The 24,116-nt window shown below is 34.5% G+C and overlaps 2 pseudogenes; one reads left to right on the top strand and one right to left on the bottom strand.

Moving 5' to 3' along the window:
* Positions 1–6,952, bottom strand: part of LOC125164918 (40S ribosomal protein S3-like) — a 46,203-nt pseudogene extending 39,251 nt beyond the window's left edge.
* A 370-nt stretch (positions 6,953–7,322) lies between these two features.
* The window catches only part of LOC125164907 (transmembrane protein 179B-like), a 72,946-nt pseudogene continuing 56,152 nt past the window's right edge, over positions 7,323–24,116 (top strand).

The following is a 24,116-nucleotide window of genomic DNA, read 5'->3' as shown; positions in this document are numbered from 1 at the left end:
GTGGAAAAGCCAATAGATGAAATCCATTTATGTATACAGTATGTATATGTATCTCAATTTGTTGTTTCAGATTTTTCTATAGAATGAAATATCGTTTTGAATTGCACTTTTGATTTCAACGCTCACAAGTGTTTTATGTCAAAATTTTATTGTAAGTGTTATTTCTGGCATTTGAACTTGTTTTATATTTATCTATTATTTTTGTTCAAGTAAATGTATGTCAAATGTTATGACGCACAATACAAAATGATATGTTTTCTGAGATGTGTTTTTAGGTTTGACGTGACGTCAACATTTTGTACTCCCTTGCTAACAGATATTCTATTTTATATTTAAATATAGTAACCTCTTGGGGCGCCTGGGTGGCGCAGTCGGTTAAGCGTCCGACTTCAGCCAGGTCATGATCTTGCGGTCCGGGAGTTCGAGCCCTGCGTCAGGCTCTGGCCTGATGGCTCAGAGCCTGGAGCCTGTTTCCGATTCTGTGTCTCCCTCTCTCTCTGCTCCTCCCCCGTTCATGCTCTGTCTCTCTCTGTCCCCAAAATAAATAAACGTTGAAAAAAAATATAGTAACCTCTTACATATTATTTAAAATATGTATATATACATATATATATATATATACATAGACAAATGTGTTTTATGTGCATATCTCTATATATATTTCTTTTATACATCAATGTATATATATATATATGTATTGATTTTATAAACAAGACTTTAGATTTTCTACATAAATATATCTTACTATCTATTTATCCTAATATTTTTGTATATTTATTTATACCTTAATGGACTACTGGTTACGTTTGTGCTTTTCACTTATGTTGAAAATTTAATAAATTCAAAGAAAATGAAGAATTATATAATAGAAATAGAAATTAGTGGAGCTTAAACTTACTCATTGGTGTTATATAGATATTTGAATCATAAAAATAAATATTTCTTAGTTATTTGACATTTTCTTCTTCGTGAGCTTGCCAATCGTAGCTATGCTTTTGGGAAAATACTCCCATTTCTTTATTTTTCTAACATAAAACATGCAGATACCACACCTACACCTTTTCTTTCATTTAAAATTCTTGTCTTATTCGATACGACTGCAAAACTGCATCACCCTCTGACTTTTTAATCTTTAGATGGCCTTAATGATGGTTCCTTGTGATTTCCTGTCAGATATAGAATATGTTTGGTCAATTCTTAAATAATTATGTTTCAAAGTTTTGTATGTAATGTCCATGTCAGATACAAATAACACTGTCCTCCAATAAGTGGCGTCTGTGACTGCTCAAGAAACCATTAACTTGGTTAGATAACATGTTCTAACTCCTGCCATCTTGAAGGTCATGCTGATTTTATTGATCTGGTTTGCTATTTCTTCCCATTAACTTTTCTTTTAAAGGCAATTGCACTGAAGAAGAAGCAGTATTCACTGACAGCTTTCAGCCCCATGTCACCCATGGAGATCTTTACTTCTCTGTGGTGTTTTCGTGGTTTAGGTTGTTAATGAGCTGTCTTCTGCAGGCTGATTGTCAGTTCATAATACTATGCTGATTCGGCAAAGCCATCCCTAATCTCCTTCTGTGTGCACTTGTAAGGAATGGTTATCAGTTTTCTAGAGTTTCTTTGTTAATAATATCTGAAGGAGTTGTTATGATGCCCTTGGCTTATTGGACTAGAAAGTTTCTTTAGACAAAGTAAGAAATGAACAATCTATCATGGCCTTCTGAATATCTTGTTGCCTTTTTGTACATAAGTATATAAAAATAATTGACTAAATTCAGTCTTACCCTGTACTTTTCTAAACTTTTATGGTGAAGAAAAACAGTCTGTTATTGTATTCATGTAATATTCAAGCAATGAGTAGCTAACATAGCACATAGAAATATGCTTTTAAAAGTTAACGCCAGGCTCTGCAAAGATCTTTGAGGAAAGTTCATATACAGATGCTCTGCTGATTAGAGCCAGTTATCTTTTACACTCTGGTATGCATTCAAGGCAAGAAATGGTAACTCTTTAAATGTATTGACATTTTATTGCAAATTTGATTGTATACTTGTGTGAATGTGTTAATTTTGACATTTTGAAATGTGACATTTCAATAATTTAAAAATATGTTCTGTTGGAGCGCCTGAGTGGCTCAGTCGGTGAAGTGTTGGACTCTTGATTTCAGCTTAGGTCATGATCTCACAGTCGGTGTGTTCGAGCCCCGGGTTGGGCTCTACACTGACAGTGTAAAGCCTGCTTGGGATTCTCTGTCCCTCCCTCCCTTGCTTCTCTCCTGCTCACTCTCTCTGTCTCTCTCTCAAAATAAATAAACTTTAAACAAAGTTTAAAAAGGCTGTAAAAAATGTTATATTAATGCTCCATAAAAAACTGAAATGCTGACATAAATTAGTGAAGGTTTTTATAAGCTATATACCTATCAGTTGGCTTCAGTTAGATGATTCTAGTGAATATTCCTGATGTACTACCTACATTCCCTTTACCTAAAGTTGTAACCATCTGCAAGGTGCAGGTAATGGCTTAAGTTTGTAAGCTTATACAAGGAATTGTCCTTGGCTGAGAAAAGCCATCTGGAAAGATATCCACCCCAACTCTTGGAGTCTGTTATATACTTTTTTGACTAGGCAAAAAAGTCTAGGCTTTTGTAAATAAAATAAAGAATGAAATGTATTCTATTTTGTAAGGTTAACATTAGGAAGTGTATGTGTATGACATCAGCATCTGATTTCTACTATAAATACATTTATTTTATAGAAACCTGATTATTTGAATACATTTTCTTTAATTGACATTTTTAAACATTTTTAAAAATTTTAATTCCAGTATAGTTAACATTCAGTGTTATATTGGTTTCAGACATACAGTGTACTGATTCAACAATTTTATACAATACTCAGTGCTTATCATGGTAAGTAAACTCTTTAATTCCCATTAGCTATTTCACTGATCCCCCCACCCACCTAGCCTCTGGTAACCATCAGTTTGTTTACAGATATTTTTGTTTTTGTTTTTGTTTTTTTTTAAATTTGGATCCAAGTTAGTTAACACATAGTGTAATAATTATTTCAGCAATAGGATTTAGTGATTCATCACTTACATATAACATCCAGTGCTCATCCCAACAAGTATCCTCCTTAATGCCTCTCTCCCCTTTAGCAGTTTCCCAACCCAACACCCTACCAGCAACCTTCAGTTTGTTTTCTGTATTTAAGAGTCTCTTATAGTTTGTCTCCCTCTCTGTTTTTATATTACTTTCGCTCTCCTTCCCTTATGTTCATCTGTCTTGTATCTTAAATTCCATATGAATAAAATCATATGATATTTGTCTTTCTCTGACTGACTTATTTCACTTAGCATAATACCCTGTAGTTCCAGCCACATTATTGTAAATGGCAAGATTTCATTCTTTTTGATTGCTGAGTAATATTTCAGTATGTTTGTGTGTGTGTGTGTGTGTGTGTGTGTGTGTGTGTGTATATATATATATATATATGTATATATATATATAGCCTCTTCTTTATCCATTCATCAGTTGATGGACATTTGGGCTCTTTCTATACTTTGGCTATTGTTGATAGTGCTGCTATAAACATTGATATCCATGTGCCCCTTTGAAAAAGCACACCTATATCCTTTGGATAAATACCTAGTAGTGCAATTGCTGGGTCATAGAGTAGTTCTATGTTTAATTTTTTGAGGAACCCCCATACTGGTTTCCGGAGTGGCTGCACCAGTTTCAAGAGGGAGAGAGAGAGAGAAGAGAGAGAGAAGGAGAGCGAGATCCTCTCTCTCCGCATCCTCACCAACATCTGTCATTGCCTGAGTTGTTAATTTTAGTCATTCTGACAGGTGTGAGGTGGTATCTCATTGTGCTTTTGATTTGTATCTCCCTGATGATGAGCCATGTTGAGCATTTTTTCGTGTGTCTGTTAGCCATATGGATTTCTTCTTTACAAAAGTGTCTATTCATGTCTTTTGCCCATTTCTTCATTGGGTTATTTGTTTTTTGGGTGTTGAGTTTGTTAAATTCTTTATAGATATTGGATACTAACCCTTTATCTGATATGTCATTTGTAAATATTCTCTCCCATCCTGTCAGTTGCCTTTTAGTTTTGTTGGTTGTTTCCTTCACCATGGAGAAGCATTTTATCTTGATGAGGTCCCAGTAGTTCATTTTTGCTTTTGTTTCCTTTGCCTCCTAAGACATGTCAAGTAAGAAGTTGCTGTGGCCAACGTCAAAGAGGTTGTTGCTTGTTTTGTCCTCTAGGATTTTGATGGCTCCATGTCTTACATTTAGATCTTTCATCCATTTTGAGTTTATTTTTGTGTATGGTGTAAGAAAATCATCTAGGCTCATTTTTCTGCATGTCGCTGTCCAGTTCTCCCAACACCATTTGCTGAAGAGACTCTCTCTTTTTCCATCGGATATTCTTTCCCACTTTGTCAAAGCTTAGTTGGCCATATGTTTGTGGGTCAATTTCTGGGTTCTCTACTCTGTTTCATTGATCTGTGTGTCTGTTTTTGTGCCAGTATCATACTGTCTTGATACTACAGCTTCCAAATACAGTTTGAAGTCCGGAATTGTGATGCTTCCAGCTTTGGTTTACTTTTTCAGGATTGCTTTGGCTATTTGGGGTCTATTATGGTTCAATTCAAATTTTAGGATTGTTTGTTCTAGCTCTGTGAAGAATGCTGGTGTTATTTTGATAGGGATTGCGTTGAATATGTAGATTGCTTTGGGTAGCATCGACATTTTAACAATATTTTTCTTCCAATCCATGAGCAAAGAATATTTCTCCATTTTTTTGGTGTATTTCTTCAGTTTCTTTCATTAGCTTTCTGTAGTTTTCAGTGTATAGATTTTCCACCTTTTTGGTTAGGTTTATTCTTAGGTGTTTTATGGTGCAATTGTAAATGGGATTGATTCCTTGATTTCTCTTTGTGCAACTTAATTATTGGTGTATAGAAATGCAACAAATTTCTGTGCATTGGTGTTATATCCTGGAGCTTTGCTGAACTTATGGATCAGTTCTAGCAGTTTTTTGGTGGAATGTTTTGGATTTTCCATTTAGAGTATAATGTGAAAGTTTGACTTCATACTCACCAATTTGGATGCCATTTATTTATTTGTATTGGCTAATTGCTGAGGCTAGAACTTTCAATACAGTGTTGAATAACTGGCAAGAGTGGACATCCCTGTTGTGTTCCTGACCTAAAGGGGAAAACTCTTAGTTTTTCCCCATTGAGGATGATATTAGTGGTGGATCTTTTACATATGGCTTTTAAGATCCTGAGGTATGATCCTTCTATCCCTAATTTCTTGAGAGTTTTTATCAAGAAAGGATGCTGTGTTTTGTCAAATGTTTTCTCTACATCTGTTGAGAAGATCATGTGGTTCTTATCCTTTCTTTTATTAATATGATGTATCGCATTGATTGATTCACAGATACTGAACCAGCCCTGTATCCCAGGAATAAATCCCACTTGATCATGGTGAATAATTCTTTTAATATATTATTGGATCCAGTTTGCTAGTATCTTGTTGAGAATTTTTGCCCCATGTTCATCAAGGAAATTGATCTGTAGTTCTTTTTACTGGAGTCTTCCTCTGGTTTTGGAATCAAGGTAATGTTGGCCTTGTAGAAAGAGTTTGGAAGTTTTCCTTCCATTTATATTTTTGGAACAGCTTTTAAAGAATAAGTATTAACTCTTCTTTAAATGCTTGGTAGAATTCCCCTGGAAAGCCATCCAGCCCTGGATTCTTGTTTGTTGGGTTATTTTTGATTACTGATTCAATTTCATTACTGGTTATGAGTCTGTTCATTTTTTCTGTATCTTCCTGTTTCAGTTTTATTAGTTTACATGTTTTTAGGAATTTTTCCATTTCTCCCTGATTGACCAATTTGTTGGCATATGATTGCTCATAATATTCTCTTATCATTGTTTGCATTTCTGCAGTGTTGGTTGTGATCTCTACTCTTTCATTCTTGATTTTATTTATTTGGGTCCTATCCTTTTTCTTTTTGATCAGTCTGGGTAGGGGTTTATCAGTTTGGTTAATTCTTTCAAAGAACCAGCTCCTGGTTTTATTGAAGTTGATATCTGTTTTTTGATTTTGATATCATTGATTTCTGCTCTAATCTTTATTATTTCCGTTCCTCTGCTGATTTGGGGATTTACTTGCTTTTCTTTTTCTTGCTTTTCAGGTGTAAAATTAGGTTGTGTATTTGAGATCTTTCAAAATAGGAGAGCTAAAGAGTTTCCCAGACAAACCAAAACTAAAGGAGTTCATGACCACTAAACCAGCCCTGCAAGAAACTTAAAAGGAAACTCTTTGAATGGGGAAAAGATAACAAAGCAAAAAGGACCCAAAGCAAAAAAGATTAGAAAGGACCAGACAACATCACCAGAAACACCAACTCTACAAGAACCACAGTGGCACTAAATTTATATCTTTCAGTACTCACTCTAAATGTTAATGGACTAAAAACTCCAATTAAAGACACAGGATATCAGAATGGATAAAAAAATTAAAAAAACCAAGATCATCTATATGCTGCTTATAAGAGACTCATTTTAGACTTAAGACACCTTCAGATTAAAAGTAAGGGGATGGAGAGTTTTATCTCAATGAACTTGTGTTTCAAAACCCTACATTTCAGAGACCCCAGAGGCTTGGACCTATGCTCTCTGGGTGAGGGTCTCACTGAACAATAGGTGGGTACCAGCTTGCCCCAGAAAACATGGAGCAATTGCACAACGGCAGAAGTTCAGAGATTATGCTAAATCACAACACACAGCCAGCCCCAGGTTTTACCATACTCTTGCATCTTTGTGCCAATACCAGCATACGTAGCTGCTCTCCAGGGTCATCTGGGACCTTTGCCTGAGGGGAAGCTGTATGGCCTCTACCAAAGGTACTCCAAGCAGGAGAACTGCTTCTCCCCATGTGGCACATGGACCCCTCAGACCCTGCTGCCTGCTGCTAGGGATTTGCCCTACTTCTTCACCAGGGCATTGCCAGGCACTGAGCTCCAGAACCTCAGACTCCCTGTTCCAGTGTTTATAGAATCCTGGTGTTATTGAAACCCTCTCCTTTCTTCCCGTCAGTGGTTTTGGGGAAAAGTTTTCTTGTTGAGTCCCTGTGTTGTCACTGTTTCTTTCTCTCCAGATACTTTCAGGGGAGTGCTTTTCTTGAACAATCCCAATGTGCTGCATTCTCCCCCTTTCTCTTTATCTGTCTTCTCTCCACCAAAACAGCTCCCTACCCTTTCCCCCAGTTTTTCTCTCCCCCCAGTTCCCCTTTCCATACCGCGTACATGCCAAGTTCTGTGGCTCAAGTTATGCAGATTGTCGTGGTAAGCCTCAGATCAATTTCCTAAATGTTCAAAATGGTTTGGTGCTGATCTAGCTGTGTTTCAGGGATGAGAAAAGCTCAGGGTCTCCATGCTGTTCTGCCATCTTAACTCTTCCTCCTTTGAGTGAATACATTTTAATCTAAAGTCTGTGAAAGTCTCCCTATAGAATATCTAATTAACTGGTATTTGGAAACCCCAATATTGACAGAATTAGCTTATTAAAAACAGATGCATGACTATAGGCATTTCAAGATAGTGGGTGCTTGAATTGGGAATTGTCTTCCCTCATCAGACTAGGGGAATTTTCTCAGCCCTAAGGAGATTCTTATAAGAATCATTTTGATGAACTATTAAAGTCTGAAGAGGATGTTTTCAACTAGATATTTCTCTGTATTTTTCCCCATATGCTGAAAACTTCAAAGAAGTTATCCATGTGTTTCCATATAATTTACTTTTATTTTTTTTCACAGTGACTATTTCTGTCTTAATTATATCCTGAAAGATAGAGGTGTTATTTTTTACTTGTTCCTAATTATTAGACATTTTTTAAAATTTTGCTTTCTTCTTTATTTCCCAGAATAGATTGAACAATCCACATGTTGGGAAAATTAGTATTTTTGAAGATGTGTCATTTGTGGAATGCATTACACAATGTGTCAAACAAGTAGTTTCCTATCAAACAATTCTGTAGATCACATTTCATACTATTTTGTTCAAGATTTTTGGTATCAAATTGATATCTTGTGTTATTGGGTTGCTGTCTAATTGTCCCTCATGTGCTTCCAGTTATTGTATATTGATTTCCATGTGTATAGTGCAAGGTTTAACCTGCCCAGAACAGTTATCTTTGCCACAAATAAGGAGAGAGACATTATTTTTCTATGTTTGTATGTATTATCTTTGCCACAAATAAGGGGAGAGGCATTTTCTTCTGTGTTCATACCTAAGCTTTTCTTCTTGGCTATGTTCATATCTTCATGATAGAGCCACTTTAATAAGAGTAAGCCCTTTCCCTCTCGGTGAACAAACCCAAGTTCATGTGCTCCAAGAAAGAAGGGATAGCCACTCATAAGGGAATTTGTTTTCTAGGATATATGCTTGTTCATGGCTATCACGAAATTTTGTGGCTGATGGAATTTAAAAAAAAATATTGGCAATCCCAATGTATGGGTTGTGTGATCACTTTGGGGGAAAGAAACAAGAACAATTCACATAAATTTAGAATTAATAAATCTCTCATACATAACTACAATATAAATGTGGTTAGTAATGCTTCATTTTTCTCTTGGTATGACTCAGCTGAATAAAGAAGGAGTATACACTCTCTTTGTTAAAGACCATTGAACATACATTCCTGATAATTCACAAATTATCCAAGATTTTACTCATTTTGTTGGAAAGGGAAGGGCAATGTCATACCAGATTAAGGAGCAGGATTCTATGTTTGGAATGATAAATCATAAAGGAAATTAAAATCTATATTGCATGATATCGTCTATCTCTGGCTTACATGTGGCAAAAAATGGTGGTAAAATGCTACCTAGACCACACTACTAATGAAAGGCAAAAGTATTTACTGATAAAAATATTATATGTATTAGGAAATAAGGTGGAAATAACCAAGAGAATGTTTCTACTCAAAACACTCAGTTGTGAGGCAAATTCATTTAAAGGAAACACTGGAATATGGATATAGAATTAGAAAAATGTCAGACCCAAACGTCCTGACTCATTCTTGGTTAAAAGGAAAAGAAACCACAGGTCACAAATTTCTTTTGCATATGATGGCAAAGTTGGGAGGAAAAAATGTTTACATAATACTGTGAACATAAAAAGTGTCAGAGTAATTATTATGCTTGGTTGCACAAGTAAGAGAGAAGGTTAAAAGGATGATTACATAAGGATAATTTCAAGTGAGATTAATTTTTGGAATTGAATCTATATATGTTCTGTAATCATGGCCATGAAATTGCCTTTAAGCCATTTATTCCAATAAAAAATAATAATAATAATAAAGCTTTCATGTTATATTCTGCAGTTAGGTACAAAAAAAATGTGTGGAAAGATTCCATGGAAAGCAGCCATTACCTGTAAGGGTAAAATTAACTTCACTGTTTAATTCCAAATTTCCTGTAGTCACAGTGTTTGCAACGATGCCTGTTAGAGGGAATTTAGTTGAATCAAACATAGAACATCTCTGCTGTTGATTGATGACTTACTAAACATAAACTTACATTGATTACATTGATAACAATTATACATTTTCTTATTCTAAACACAAAACATTTAGTCACCAGCTTAAGTGTATCTTTAAAATTAAAAGAAAATAAATTGATGCTGACTAGATACACACAGCATCATACTGAGGGATTTCTCTTCTATAGTTTGCTAAATAACTTATGAGTAGATGATAAATTTTTATTATTAGCATTTTTTGATTCAACTAAGAGAAGCATATGTTTTATCTCCTTTAATCTGTCAAAATGTTTGTTTTTATATGGAATCCCCCTTTCATGATAAACTTTCCTTGATATTGATGGTCATGTATTCAATGCATTGTTTGTATATTTGACCTAATATTTAAAAGAAAGATATAGAAGGGATTATGTTCATAATTGAGATTGGCCTATGCCTTTCCTTTGCAGTGGTGTTTTGTTCAGTTTGGTAAAAACATCACTTGGGTTTCATATGAGTTGGGTAGACTTCCTACTCTAGACTCTTGGTGAGAAATAATGAAATATATGTTTCATGAAAGATTGTTAGAACTTGCCTATAAAATTGTTGGATTTAGTGCAATTTGGGTGGATTTTTCCCTCAGGACATGTGCTGTGGGTTGAATAGTGTGCCCCCAAATTCATGTCCAACCAGGACCTCAGAAGGTGTCCTTGTTTGGAAATAGGGTCTTTTACAGATGTAATTTTACAGATGTAATTAATTAAGATGAGGTCATATTGGATAAGTATCGGTCCTAAATCCAATGTCATTGATGTCCTTATAATGAAAAAAACTTCGCAAACATTAGTTTTATAAGCTTCTTAGATAACCCACTGTATCCCAATTTGTTTTCACAAATGCTAAAATGAAATTGTATAGTATTCATAAAAATAAGGTCATTCACATAAATTTAAAACGTGTCTTTTCTTTTCCTTAAAATGTTATCTTCATATAAGAACACTGATTCTTTATGTTAACATTTGAGACACATGGCTTAGACAAATTTTAAAGCAAACCAAAAACATTGTATTGATAAATTTGATGTGTTTGGTAGACAAGACCTTATAATATGTGGAAGCTATGGGAGAAAATGTTAAAAGTGATTAGTAGTGGAAAAGTTGTGAAACTGGTCAAGAAAGTAAGCTATTCCTAAGTATATTTTTTCATAATTTCTCCCAAAGATTATCATATCAGTACTTTAAATTTTGATGTCTCCTATCCAGTTTCCTGAAACCATGGACTGCACAATTATACCACTACTAAGAACATTAAGAAAATAAAATACAATGGATTAAATTCAGATTTCTCTTGTGTTGAATGACATCTTTACTAGTGGCTTAAATTATTGCAACCCTAAAATGAGTCAAAAAACTTTAAACATATTGGAGACAGACACAATTTCATTAATAGGTTTAATTATTAATTAACTTCATTAACAGGTTTGATTTATAAAGTTTAATCTAGAGCTAAAACAATAAAAGTTACCAAGTAAAAACCAATAATTTTCTTCTAGTCTTTTCAAACATTTTCTAAGAAGTTTTTATAATCTGCTCAGTGGAAAACATCATGTGAAGTCTTTATTATGTAAAGTTTTCTTTAACTCAAATTTTAGACTTATCTTGGAATATAGATGAATTTCTGTTAAAAGTTAGATTGGAAAAATCAATCAATTTCATATATGCTACCAAGCAGTCATTAAATTGAAACCCATCTATCTTCCATTTTATTCTGGTATCTTAAAGTGACATTTCTTTGAACAATTTCTTTTCTTCTAGCAATTTTAGTTAATATTTCCCCCTTGACTACTTTTAGTTTCTGTCTTTGAAACTTTATCATTGTTAGTTTGCAATTCTTCATTCTGTGTTTATTTCAACTAACTTTTAGAATTGTTTTGGACTAATATTCCAAATAATACTTGGAGAAAAAAAAGAACATAACACTACAATACAACAAAACAAAAACATATCTCAGTAAAGGTTTCTATGTCCTAGCAATACTATTCATCTTTTCAAAACAACACTCTATTGAGAACTCATTCTCTTGAGGGAGCACTTGTAAAGAATTTTTGCAACTCACAAGCTAAGTTCCAATATTTTATTTTATAGCAAGAAATAAGGTTACGAAAAGTCCAAGTCAACTTGTATCAGCGAGTAAACTACTGTGATGTGTAAAACATGGCAAGCCAGACTTCCTCATCTAAAACTTTTTGTGTAATAAGAAAGTAAAACCAGATCTAAGTATCTGAGTATTTTTATCTAAGCACAGAACCAATTATAGCATTTTGAGGTTATGAGAATCTTTTGCCTCTTTATTTATTTTTTAAAAGAAAAATATTATTTTTAAAGGAAAGCTCAACATTCTTTGTTTTGTACTTTTTTAAATCATTTTAAACTTGATATTTTTCTTCCAAAGGTAGTATTTTCAGTTACATATGGATAAATGTAGAGATGTATTATTATAGTGTGAAGGGATCATAGAGATCATAGAATTCACATCAGGCATACATTACATGTGAACGTGAAGCACATTAATCAAGAAAAATATAGTTGTCTAAAGTGTCTTAGGTATCTCTGCCTGTATGTACATTACTGTCTCTCTGTTCCTCTACTCATTCAATATCAAACTCGTGCCCTCTCAACCTTTTATGCTATAATCCAATACATATTTTAGTAAATTTGCTTGGAGTTCATAATTAAACAAGACAGTCTTACATCATCATGGAGCATCCAACCTAATGAAAAGAAAACATATTAATGTTAAAAAATAAGTAATATATAGTATAATGATAAGTAAAATTTAAAAAAATTAATAAAACGTGATGATTAGGGAGGGTGGGTGTTGGAGAGATTTAAAGAGATGTTCAGGAAGGATTTTCTGAGAGCTGAAACATGAATGATGACAGGGAATAACCATGCAAAATGTGGGTTAAAGAGAATGAGTAGAGACAGGAAACACAGGTGAGAACTGGTTTACCTTAGGGGTCACGAAGAAGCTAATGTGTTGTATTCAGAATGAGGAAAACAGATGGTGTTAAAGGCAGATTTTGCACTGTAGTGGGGTTTCTGGATGGTCTGAGGCAGAAAGGATGAGTCGGTATCAACTTTTTTGCCTTATGTAAAAATGGATCCTATCAGGTCAAATATGTTATCAAGGGGCAGTTCCCACACATATTCACGATGAGGTAGCCTTTGACTGGAGTGACAGTTGTGGATATCAAGGGAAGTGATCCAATACAGGCCAGATTTTGGAAGTAGGAAAGAAAGAACTTTCTGTAAGTTTAAATACATCAAGTTAGGAAATAAAGAGCCACAAATTCAACCCCCTTCCTAGATACCTGGGTAGCTTCACCTCCGTCAGGTTCTATAAAGCGCTATGAAGATAGAGGTGCTGAAACACAGTGTTACTAAGTAGGTGGCTGATCTAATGTTTAGCTCTTGAGCAGTTGGCACCCAAGCTCAGAATGTCCCCATCATATATGGCAGGTCATTAGAATGCTAGCAAAATTCACCATAGTCACATATCTGTTACGAAAAATGTAGAATATCAATGCGACAGGAAGGAAGGCTTTATGGGAGAACAGTCTGACTGTACCCATGTGGTAAGAACCTTCTTTGTGCTTCTTTCCTATTATTCCATTGGAGACCAGATAAAGGAATGAAATGAAAATGTTTCCTGCCTTGATACTGTCCAACTGTCCAAGTGGGTTGATGAACTGAGATGGGGACACTAGGGGGATCGTGATCTTTGTAGGAAGGATTCTATCATTGAGTTTACTTTTTAAAAATTATTTTAAAGCTTGAAATAACTCTACAGATTATCTAGTCACCTCACTCGTGATGAAAGTAAGAAATATGACTCAGAAACATGAAATGACAACTTGTCCAAGGTTGTGTGACAAGTTACGACTGCAGCGGAGACTAGGATGCAGAATAGCCATCCGTTTGCTTCTTTCCACTGACAGCACAATGCATTTCAGTTTACCACTTATCTGCCAAGAAAATATATTAGTTAATAAGTGCTTAGAATCCAACTTCCTGGAAAACATCATGGTATGCCTTTCTTGTGTACACTTATGTTTAATTCAAATCACAAAATGCCCTTGGAATGTAAATGAGTGTGTGCTTCTCGGGTTAAGTGGTAACATTGTGACAAAGAATAATTTAAAATGTAAGCAGTTTTATTAGTTATTATGCACAGTGTATAACAGAGATACCATCTTGTGGGTATAAACGTTTTATCTTTTCTCTAAGTGGAAAAATGCCTTGGCATTCTAGGGATCAGCACAATGAAACATACCTAGAGTTTGGAGACAATTAATTATACCTTGGCTCAGCCTATGAAAACCCACACAATGCCTTCCACTCCACTGAGCCTCAGTTTCCTTTTTGTGAGTTACGAATAGGATAAAAGAGTGTTATTATAAAAATTAAACAAGATAGCTCCTAAGAGAATGTCTAGAGCATAATATGCATTCATTAAATGTTAGATTTAACCAATATTAGAATATAAGGTGGCTTATCACTGTTTTCATTCAAAAACAGTTGCTCCTTGAAGGAATATTAAAATGCTACCTGTATCTTCCCAGGCATAACTACTCATATGGTCTCTCTTACAGATATCATTGCATGCCTTTTCAGAAATGTGATTATTCACATTTGAATCACTGGGAGGAACTATTAAAAAATGTAAGAGATGCTAGGGAATACTTTTAATGATGGTTCAGCAGAAGTTTTCCTTGGGGAAAGTGTAATCATTAAAACTCCCAGGTATTTTATTATCATCTCATGCAATTCCCTGAATAACCATATCCCTTGTTAATCCACTAATTTATTCTGAGGCTTGTCCTACTGACTAATGTCCCCAGATGTCTTTTGACTGAGGAGAAATACTGTCAATTATGGAGTTTCTTTTGACCTTTGACCTTTATATTTTCTACCTAGCGTTGATTATTAATATTGGGATGATATTTATTATGCAGAAGGTATTTTTATCTGAGTGAACCACTAGATAAAAATTAGTGTGGAAGAAATACTTTCCTACACTCAGTATGTGGTTTCATGAAGGAGTAGTAGTTCTGGACAAATCTAGAATATTATTTTATTACCTGGAGATCTAACTACAAACACAGAGCTTCCAACTTTATGTCCCCAAGATTCCTATAGAGTTGGCATGGGTAGTGCTCAGGACTAAATATTATTGAGAAATAGGAATTTCTGACAGAAGTTTTATTTTCCAAAATGCAAAGCCACTTCACACTGCATACAAATGTAATGAAAATGCATATGCCTGAATAACATGTAGCAGTAAAACCTTGGATTGTGAGTAACTTGTTCTGTGAGTGTTCCTCAAGAAGAGCAAACATGTGTAATAAATTTTAACTTGATAAACGAGTGATGTCTTGCAATACAAGTAGCACGTGATGCTGAATATCACATGATCACAACTAAGCCAATGCTGCTTCTCTCTCTCTCCCTGTGGGATTGTGGGTGATCATCTCCCATGCTCGGATGCTCAGTCTCAGGCTGCAGTATTTAGCAGAAATCAGTGATTTTCAGAACGTTGGAAGGTGCCCACAACTGGCATCCAACTGTTGCATCATGAGTGACAGCAAGAGGTTATGGAAGAGATCTCATCTGCAGCGGAGGAGGAGAAAAAGGTGCGGAATCCCTCACTTCAAATGAGATTAGGGAGATGTGTAAAATGTTGGAAACAGCACCAAATTTTGCAGAAAAACACCACCCGGATAAGACTGTAGCAGTGCGAGCAATGAATCTGTTAAACCACAATGCAATGTCACATCTCCATGAAATCCTCAAAAGGAGGCAAAAGCAAGTGTGATTGGATAAGTTCCTTGTTAATGTTGCATGAAAAGAAAGAGATTCCATTGATTAATAGAATTCAGTGATTCTGTTAGTGATCGTGAAAGTTGTCCTGCACAGTAACCCTCCTCTCTCTTGTCTCCCTCACACCAGTCATGAAGTGTTTCAAAGTCAAGTGCAAGTTAGTTTGTTTTTCTTTATAGTTTGCATTTTCTTTATTATTTTATATTATATTACAAAGTTCTAATCATTTTTACATGAATATTTTCAGGTTGTGGAGCAAATTATTTGAGTTTCCATTTCTTATGGGGAAATGTGCTTTAATATACAAGTGCTTTCGATTACAAGCATGTTTCCAGAAAGAATTATGCTTGCAAACTAACCAAGGTTTTACTGTCTATGTGAATTATAAGAAATTTAGTGACTACATGGACCTTATTTTATTTATCTGTCTCTTCATTTAATATATTTTACAAATATTTATGGACACCTTTCACCTTTCAGGTTATTTCTAGATACTGGGAAAAATGAAAGAAAAAAGAAAAGACAGTTGCTGATAAAACATAGCATAAGATCTAGTAAGGAATGTATATTAATCAAAGAATCACACAAATAAATAGAAAATTAAAAGTCATTTATAAAGTGCTAAATAGAAAGGCCCTTGGTGTTATGAACTGCATTATGAAGCAAATTATAGTTAGGCCAGCAAAAGATCACCTAATGAAATAATGGAGGTAAGATTTAAGACAGAAAGGGTGCCTGGGTAGCTCAGTTGGCTAAATGTCCAACTCTTGATTTTGGCTCAGGTCATGATCTCATGGTTCTTGAGCCCACATCAGGCTCTGGGCTGACAGTGTGCAACCTTCTTGGGATTCTCTCTTTCTCTCTTTCTCTGCCCCTCCCCCACTCGTGGATTCATTCTCTCTCAAAATAAATAAATAAAGTTTAAACAATAAAATAAAATTGACAAAACAGAAGTAACATGGTAAATGGAGGAATGAATGAGAAATTGCTAGTCTGAGAGACGAGTGTTTTGGAAAAGCCCTGTGCTAGAATGAACATGAAGTATACGAGGTAATAATAAAATCAATGTAGTATATCTGGGGCACCAAGGTCAAGATGGGAATATGTTTACATGAAGTTAGATAGGTAGGGAGGATTAGAATACCTAATCTTGTTTTCTATTTTAATACATTTTGCTTTTTATCTAAGGACAAAAGATACTAAGATATTTTAAGCAGAGGGCAGTGTGATCAGATCTGAATTTTGACGAGTGGATTCTATTTGACAGAGGAAATAGCTTAGTTAGGGCCAACCTTGTATATACTGGGATAGACTGATTTATCCCACTACATAGGTGCAATATTTCATACCAAGATTTATGGTAGCTGGAAATTGCCAGATAGGACAGGAAGAAAAGCTAATAGATTCAATGGATATAAATGACCAAGAAATGTTGATAGCTTGAATAAAAATGGAAGAGACAGGGAAATGTTGAATTTGGTTCCTGGGTTCTCAAGTTTAAATATTTATGATGATGCCATCTATCAAGATAGGGGACCCCCACAAGAGTACAAAAACATGGAAAGGGGAGTTCAAGAGTTTTATTTCAAACTTGTTAGTTTTAAGGTGAATTGAGACTTCAAAGGAAGGTGCCGTAGAAAAATAGAGATACATAGGTATAAAGCTCAGATGACAGAGTTTGCTGGAAACATTAAAGTAAAATAAATCTGATAAAAGTGATAATTGAATTCACTGACATACTGTTGTTTATTGTGGAAAAAAATGACATAAGGAGAATCATGTTCTACACACAAGATTTGATGGAACCCAAAAAGGATAAGAAAAAAAAGAGGGCACTAGAGAGAGGTAGTCAGTGACGTAAGAAAAGAGAATGAACTCAAAGAATCCAAGAAAGGTGAAGGTTTCAAGAACAGAGTGGCCAGGAGTACAAACCGCTATAGGATTCACTGTCACATGAGTCACCATTGATCTGAGCAAAATATATTTTGGGGGAGTAGGAGGAGGCAGTCCCAATTATAGTGAAGTAATTAGTGAGTGATAAAAAATAGATACAACTTTCATCAAGGGTTTGAAGAACGTGGCTACATAGTTGAATATAGGGACGTATGATTGCTGCCTTAAGATGGAAGTTTAAATTATGTTTGCTTGGGTTTTTCCCCCCTGTGGAAAAAGAAAAATAAATCTTGAGTATCTACTAAAATATACAAAGAGAAAAAGAAATACATTAATTTGGTTTGAGAAATAGAGGTAGAAAAAAAAAAACAGCCAAAGTGCAGCCTTGCAATAAAAATAGAAGATGTTAACATTACATGAAAAACAAAATGCCCATCAAGAAAGAGTCCTAGTAAATGCAGGTAAACCGGGAGAGCTGTTGCAGTAAAATAATGAGTGTGGAAATGATTAGATTACAATAAGAAAATGATAAGAAATAGACATGGGATTTTTTTTTCTTTACTATATTTCCTTATTTTCTTTACTATATTTCAGCAAGTTTACAAATTAGAGAGTTACATATTCAGCCTGAAAAAGGGGAAGGGAGACTACTTGGAAGTCCATGCCGCATAGCCAGATTACTTTGTATTTTTCCTTATGTCAGCAAGTTAACCACCTCCAGGTCCTCTTCCCCATAAATACTTGAAGACAATTCAATTGACTTACTCTCCTCTTTCAAGCCCAATTCTCTCCTCCTGGAGGAGAAAAGGTTTTACTCATCTTATGGTAGTATTTTTAATTGTAATAAACAAGTCTCCCTTATGAAAGAAACACAATTTTAACCTTTAAAATTGTAAAAAAAACCAAACCAAACCAAACAACAACAACAACAACCCTTTCAGATTCTCTGGAAGGTAAAGGTTCAGAAATTATGAATCTATTACTTCTTTTTTTTTTTTTTAATTTTTTTCAACGTTTATTTATTTTTGGGACAGAGAGAGACAGAGCATGAACGGGGGAGGGGCAGAGAGAGAGGGAGACACAGAATCAGAAACAGGCTCCAGGCTCTGAGCCATCAGCCCAGAGCCCGACGCGGGGCTCGAACTCACAGACCGCGAGATCGTGACCTGGCTGAAGTCGGACGCTTAACCGACTGCGCCACCCAGGCGCCCCTATTACTTCTTTACTTGATATAGAAAAGAACTTTCAAAGCATCACAATGTAATTTCATTCCACAAAGTAACTATTTTTTTCTTTAATTTTCTTTTCATCTTATTCCGCATATTTTTCGCGTTTTTAATTTTCCTAATCTCATTTCCCCTCTGCTCTAACCTGCTTTCTCAAATCATCTTATAATTTATATAATACTGGTAAACTTTTAGGAACTACTTTTATGAGTTACTGATTATTATAAAAAATAATCATGGGGAGCCTGGGTGGCTTAGTTGGTTAAGCATTGGAGTTTTGATTTCGCCTCAGGTCTGATCTTACTGTTTGTGGGTTCGAGCCCTGCACTGGGCTCTGCGCTGACAGTGCGGAGCCTGCTTGGGATCCTCTCTACCTGCCTTTCTCTCTGCCCCTCACCTACTCATGCTCTCTCACTCTCACTTTCTCAAAATAAATAAGTAAACTTAAAAAGATGTCCTCTTGCTATTAAAAAAACCCTAATTACTATTTTTAAAGTAATGCATGATTAGATGAGTTAAAATCAGGTACTACACAAGATATGAATTGAATATTAAAAAGACTACTTTTCTTCTGTTATGAGATGTAACAAGGTGCTCATTTTACTACTCATGTTCTAGAAAAGTACAATTTACACATACAAATATATATATGTACATTCACATACATAAATATTTTTATATATAAATATATAAATAGTTTTTATTGTATTTATTGTACGGGCTTACAATTCACAAACAGTACTGTAGTGGATATTTTATTGAATGTTTTACTGAAGGATTACAGGTATTCTATTATATTTTATTCCTGATAACATTCTTGAAGTGTGCTCTGCCTGAAAGTAGCATAGGCACTGCTACTTCTTTTGATTATCATGAGTAGGGCATACTTTCTTCATGTATTTACTTTTAACCCTTATGTGTTTTTATATTTAAAGTAGGTTCCTTGTAGAAATACATAGAATTGGGTCATGTTTTCTGATTCATTTTGACAGTCTCTTTTAATTGATATATTAAGACATTGACGCTAAAAGTGAGTATTGATGTGAGTATTGATAGATTTAATATCAACCATATTTGTTAGGGTTTAATATCAACCATATTTGTTACTGTTTTCTATTTGTTGCCATTATTCTTTCTTCCTAGTTTTTTATTTAACCTTTTTTCTATGTATTGTGCTTTAGAATGAGTGTTTTTATATGATGCTATATTCTTTCCTTTTTCACGATATCAGTTATATATTTTTAAGCTTTTCTTTAATGGCTCCCCTAGAATTTTCAGTATACATTTACAGCTAATCCAAGTGCACTTTTAAATTGCACTCTATTACTTCACACGGAGTGTACCTTATAATAACAAAACGTTCTAATTCCTTCCTCTCATCACTTTCATTACTTTTGTGATTCATTTCACTTATAAATAAGCATGTGTTTGTATATGTATGTATATATATGTACATACAAATATTTTGTTGGTATTATTTTTAACAATTTAAAATACCTGCTGGAAAATATGCAATATATATCTCCAACCCAGATTTCTCTTTTGAGGGCCAAATGTTGCTATATTTTGAACAAACTGCTATTAGATCAATTCAGATAAAGAATATGAAAAGTTTTTATTTTACCTCTACTTAAATTTTTGATGCCCTTCCTTTCTTCATGTAGATCTTAGTTTCAAACTATTATTTTCCTTCTCTCTAAAGAACTTCTAACATTTTTTGTAAGGCAGGTCCACTGACAAGATTTCCTTCAATTTTTGTTTGTCTAATAGTCTTTTTCTTTACTTTAGATGGATAATTTTACACACTGCAGAATTCTGGGTTGGAGTTCTTTTTCTTTCAGCACATTAAATATTTCACTTCACTCTCTTCTTGCTTTCATGGTTTTGGGGAGAAATAGATACAACTCTTTTTCCTCTGTAAGTAAGGTGCTTTTTTCCCTCCTCTAGTTTTCCTTCAGGATTTTTTTTTATCTTTGATATTTTGAATTTTGAAAATGATGCTCCTATGTGTAGTTTTTTTTTTCTTTGTTTGTTTTGAATTTATCCTGTTTGGTATTCTCTGAGCTTGGTGGATCTGTGGTTTGGTGTGTGACATTAGTTGGGAGATATTCTCAGTCACCGTTTTTTCCAAAATACTTCTTCTCTTCCTTTTCTCTCTTTCTTCTGTTTTTGGTCTCCCCACTGTACAAATGCTACATTTGTTGTTGCCACACAATCCTTGGATACTGTGTTCAGTTTTTATTTTTCATTATGTTATCTTTACTTTTTGGTACTTAAGGATTCTATTGATATGTTCTCCAGGTCAGAGATTCTTTCCAGAGCTGTGTTCAGTCTAGTGAAGAAAAAACAAAAAAAACAAAAAACAAAAAAACCTATCGAAGGCATTCTTTATTTCTGTTATAATGTTTTTGATCTCTAGCATATCTTTGTGCCTTTTTTTTTTATTTTTAGCATTTCCATCACTCTGCTTACATTGTCCATCTGTTCTTTCAGTGCTGTCCCTTTTAGAGCCCTTAGCACATAAATCATAGCTGCTTTAAGTAGCCTGTCCGATAACCTAACATCCTGCCATGTTGGTTCTGACGCTTGCTCTGTGTCTTCAAGTTGAATTTTTTGCCTTTTAGTAATATTTGTATTTTTTTCTTGATAACCAGACCTGATGCACCATGTAAAAGGAACTGCTTTAAGTAAGCCTTTGGGAATTTGCAGTGAGGCATGGTGGGAGGGGAAGCATTCTGTAGTCCTGTGATTAGGGCTCACTTTTTCAGTGAGCCTGTGCCTCTGGACTGTGAACTTCATAAGTGTTTTTAATTTTTCTTCCACCTTAGGTTATACATGATGGCTAGCATGGGCTGAAGTTAGGTGGTTCCCTTTTATGTGGAAGACCATAGGTGACTAGTCTCAATTATTTCCTTTCTCCAAGGTAAATTAGGCTCTGATAATACCCTAGCAGCTTAGAGTTCTGGTTAACTAGTTTCTCCTGAGAGCAGGCTTGTGTAAGAACAGAGTACTCTGACATACTTCAAAATCCTTAGTAATCAAGAGGCGACATTTCGCCGATATTTTCCCTGGGAATATGGTTGAGCCTTTGGAAATTAATCTCAGGAAAGTGTGTGACCACCTATGACTGGATCCTTCTGGAGTTCTTAACTCTCAGACTTGTCCACCCTGAATCTTTAGCAATTCATTAATTACAGTTAATGTTTTCCTACTCTGGCACTGCTAAACATGAGTTTATACCATTGTCTGCAACTCTAAATCATCATCCACCACCTGGATCATTCTAGCATCTCTCCTTGCTTATCTGTAAATTCCCAGCATAACAGAGAGAAACTGAGCTCCTAATTATTCAGTTATCAGCATACGTGTGTAGTAGTATCAGAAATATTAGCCCCTACTCCATGGGAAGCAACCAGAATGCCATATTGATGGGTAGTTTCTTTTGTCTTTAGTCCTCAAAACTCCATTCATTTCCAAAATTAGTTATATCAGCACCGTTTTCTTTTTCAGATATTTGTCATACAGGTAGATTCACTGGTCAAAGTCTATTTTTCCTCATATCTTTCAAGTTCCTAAATTATTTTTTTAGAAAATTCTTGTCCATTAAGTTTCTTTCTTTATGCTGTTTGACGTATCCGTAATGCCATATAGGCACCATTAAATAATAATAATAGTTCACCACCATCAAAATCCCCTGTGCTTTCTGTTGAGACCTTCCTTTTTAACCCTCAAACCACTGGCAGCCACTGAACTTTTTACTCTTGCATTAATTTTCCTTTTCCAAATGACATTTAATTGGAAACATACAGTATGTAGCCTTTTAAAACTGGCTTATTTTACTTAGAAGATTTTTCCAAGTCTTTCCATGAGTTGATAGCTCATTTCCTCTTACCATTAAAAATATTCTGCTGTATGGATATGCTGTATTTTTATTTATCCATTATATGTTGAAGAACATCTTAGTTGCTTTGAATGAATCTGCTAGAAACATTTATGTGCATTGTTTTTGTAGAAATAAATTTGCAATTCACTTGGGTAAATACCTAGAAGCATAATTGCCGATTGCATTGTAAGACTATTTTCATAAGAAACTGCCGAGTTGTCTTCTAAAATGGCTAAAGATTCTGCAGTTTTGCATTCTCATAGTGTTCATGCCATTTGATATCTTTGCCAGCATTTGGTGGTGTCAGATTTACTGAGTTTTCTTTTTAGTATTGCAGATATTCTAATAGATATACAACAACATCTCATTGTTTTATTTTGCAGTTCCCTACTGATAAATTACTTTGAGTACTGTTTTGTTTGTATATGTTCTTTGTTCGGATCTTTTGCCCATTTTTTTTTAATTAGACTTTTATTCTTTTCGCGGTGAGTTTAAAAGTCCTTACATGTTTTGGATACAAATCACTTATCAGATATCTTTTTTTCAAATTTTCTCCTATGTGTGGTTTGCTTTTCATTCTGTTGATAGTGTTTTTTACAGAGTGAAAGATTTTAAATTACTAAAGTCCAGGTTTTTTTTATTTTAAATAAATCATGATGATCAAAACTCACTGGAAAACCTAAGAGCAATTAGGTTTTCTCCTATGTTTTGTTCCAGAAGTTTGGTCAATTTTGCATTTTGCATTTAGGTCTGTGATCCATTTTGAGTTAATTTTTGTGAGATTTGTGAATTCCTTGTCAAGATTAACTGTTTTGCATTTGCATGTCCAGTTTTTTTCCTAACAGTTTGATGAATAGACTGTTTTTTTCCATTGAATTGTCTTTGTGCCTTGGCCAAAAATGGTAGACTGTATCTGTATGAATTTATTTGTAGGCGCTCTAGAAAATGGTTATTTTCCATTCATATAGCTGGTGTTTTGTTTTGTTTTGTTTTTGCCAATACCACAGCATCTTCGTTATTGTTGTTTTGCAGTAAATCTTGATATTAGATAGTGTCAGTCCTCCAAATTTTTTTTTTTGTCATTGTCATGGTGACTGTTCAGTGTCTTTTGCCTTTCCATACAAACTTTAGAATAAGTTTCTATCATGAACCTCAAAACACTTTGAGACTCATTACCTGGTTCTAAATTACTTCAAAATTTTTAAGTATTTCTTACAGCAGCACCTCACTCTCATTACCAAGATCTTTATTAATATTCTAGGTCTGCCATTAACAAAACACCACAATCTGAGTGATGTTAAACAGAAATTTATTTATTCTTTCATAGTTTAGTAACCTAGCAGTCCAAAATAAAGTTGTTGGAAGGTCCCATTCTCTCTCTGAAGGTTGTTATTCTTCCATGCATTTTTCTAGCTTCTTATTGTTACTAGAAACCATTGGCATTTTTTGGTTTGTAGATGCATCTCTCCAGTGTCTTCCTCCACTGTCACATGGCATTATCTCCAAGTGTGTCTGTGTTCAACTTTTCCTCTTCTTGTAAAGATACCAAGCGTTGGATTAGGATTGACCCACCATAATCTAGTATGACCTCAGATTAATGTAATTATACCCACAAAGACCCTATTTACAAAGGAGGTCATACTCAAGTACCACAGTTAGAAATTCAACATATCTTTTTAGCTATACAATTCAACTT

The sequence above is a fragment of the Prionailurus viverrinus genome, chromosome A1, assembly GCF_022837055.1.
Source record: "Prionailurus viverrinus isolate Anna chromosome A1, UM_Priviv_1.0, whole genome shotgun sequence".
In the NCBI taxonomy this organism is placed as follows: domain Eukaryota; kingdom Metazoa; phylum Chordata; class Mammalia; order Carnivora; family Felidae; genus Prionailurus; species Prionailurus viverrinus.
The sequence above is the reverse complement of the archived record's forward strand: the minus strand, read 5'-3'. Positions and strand labels throughout refer to the sequence as shown.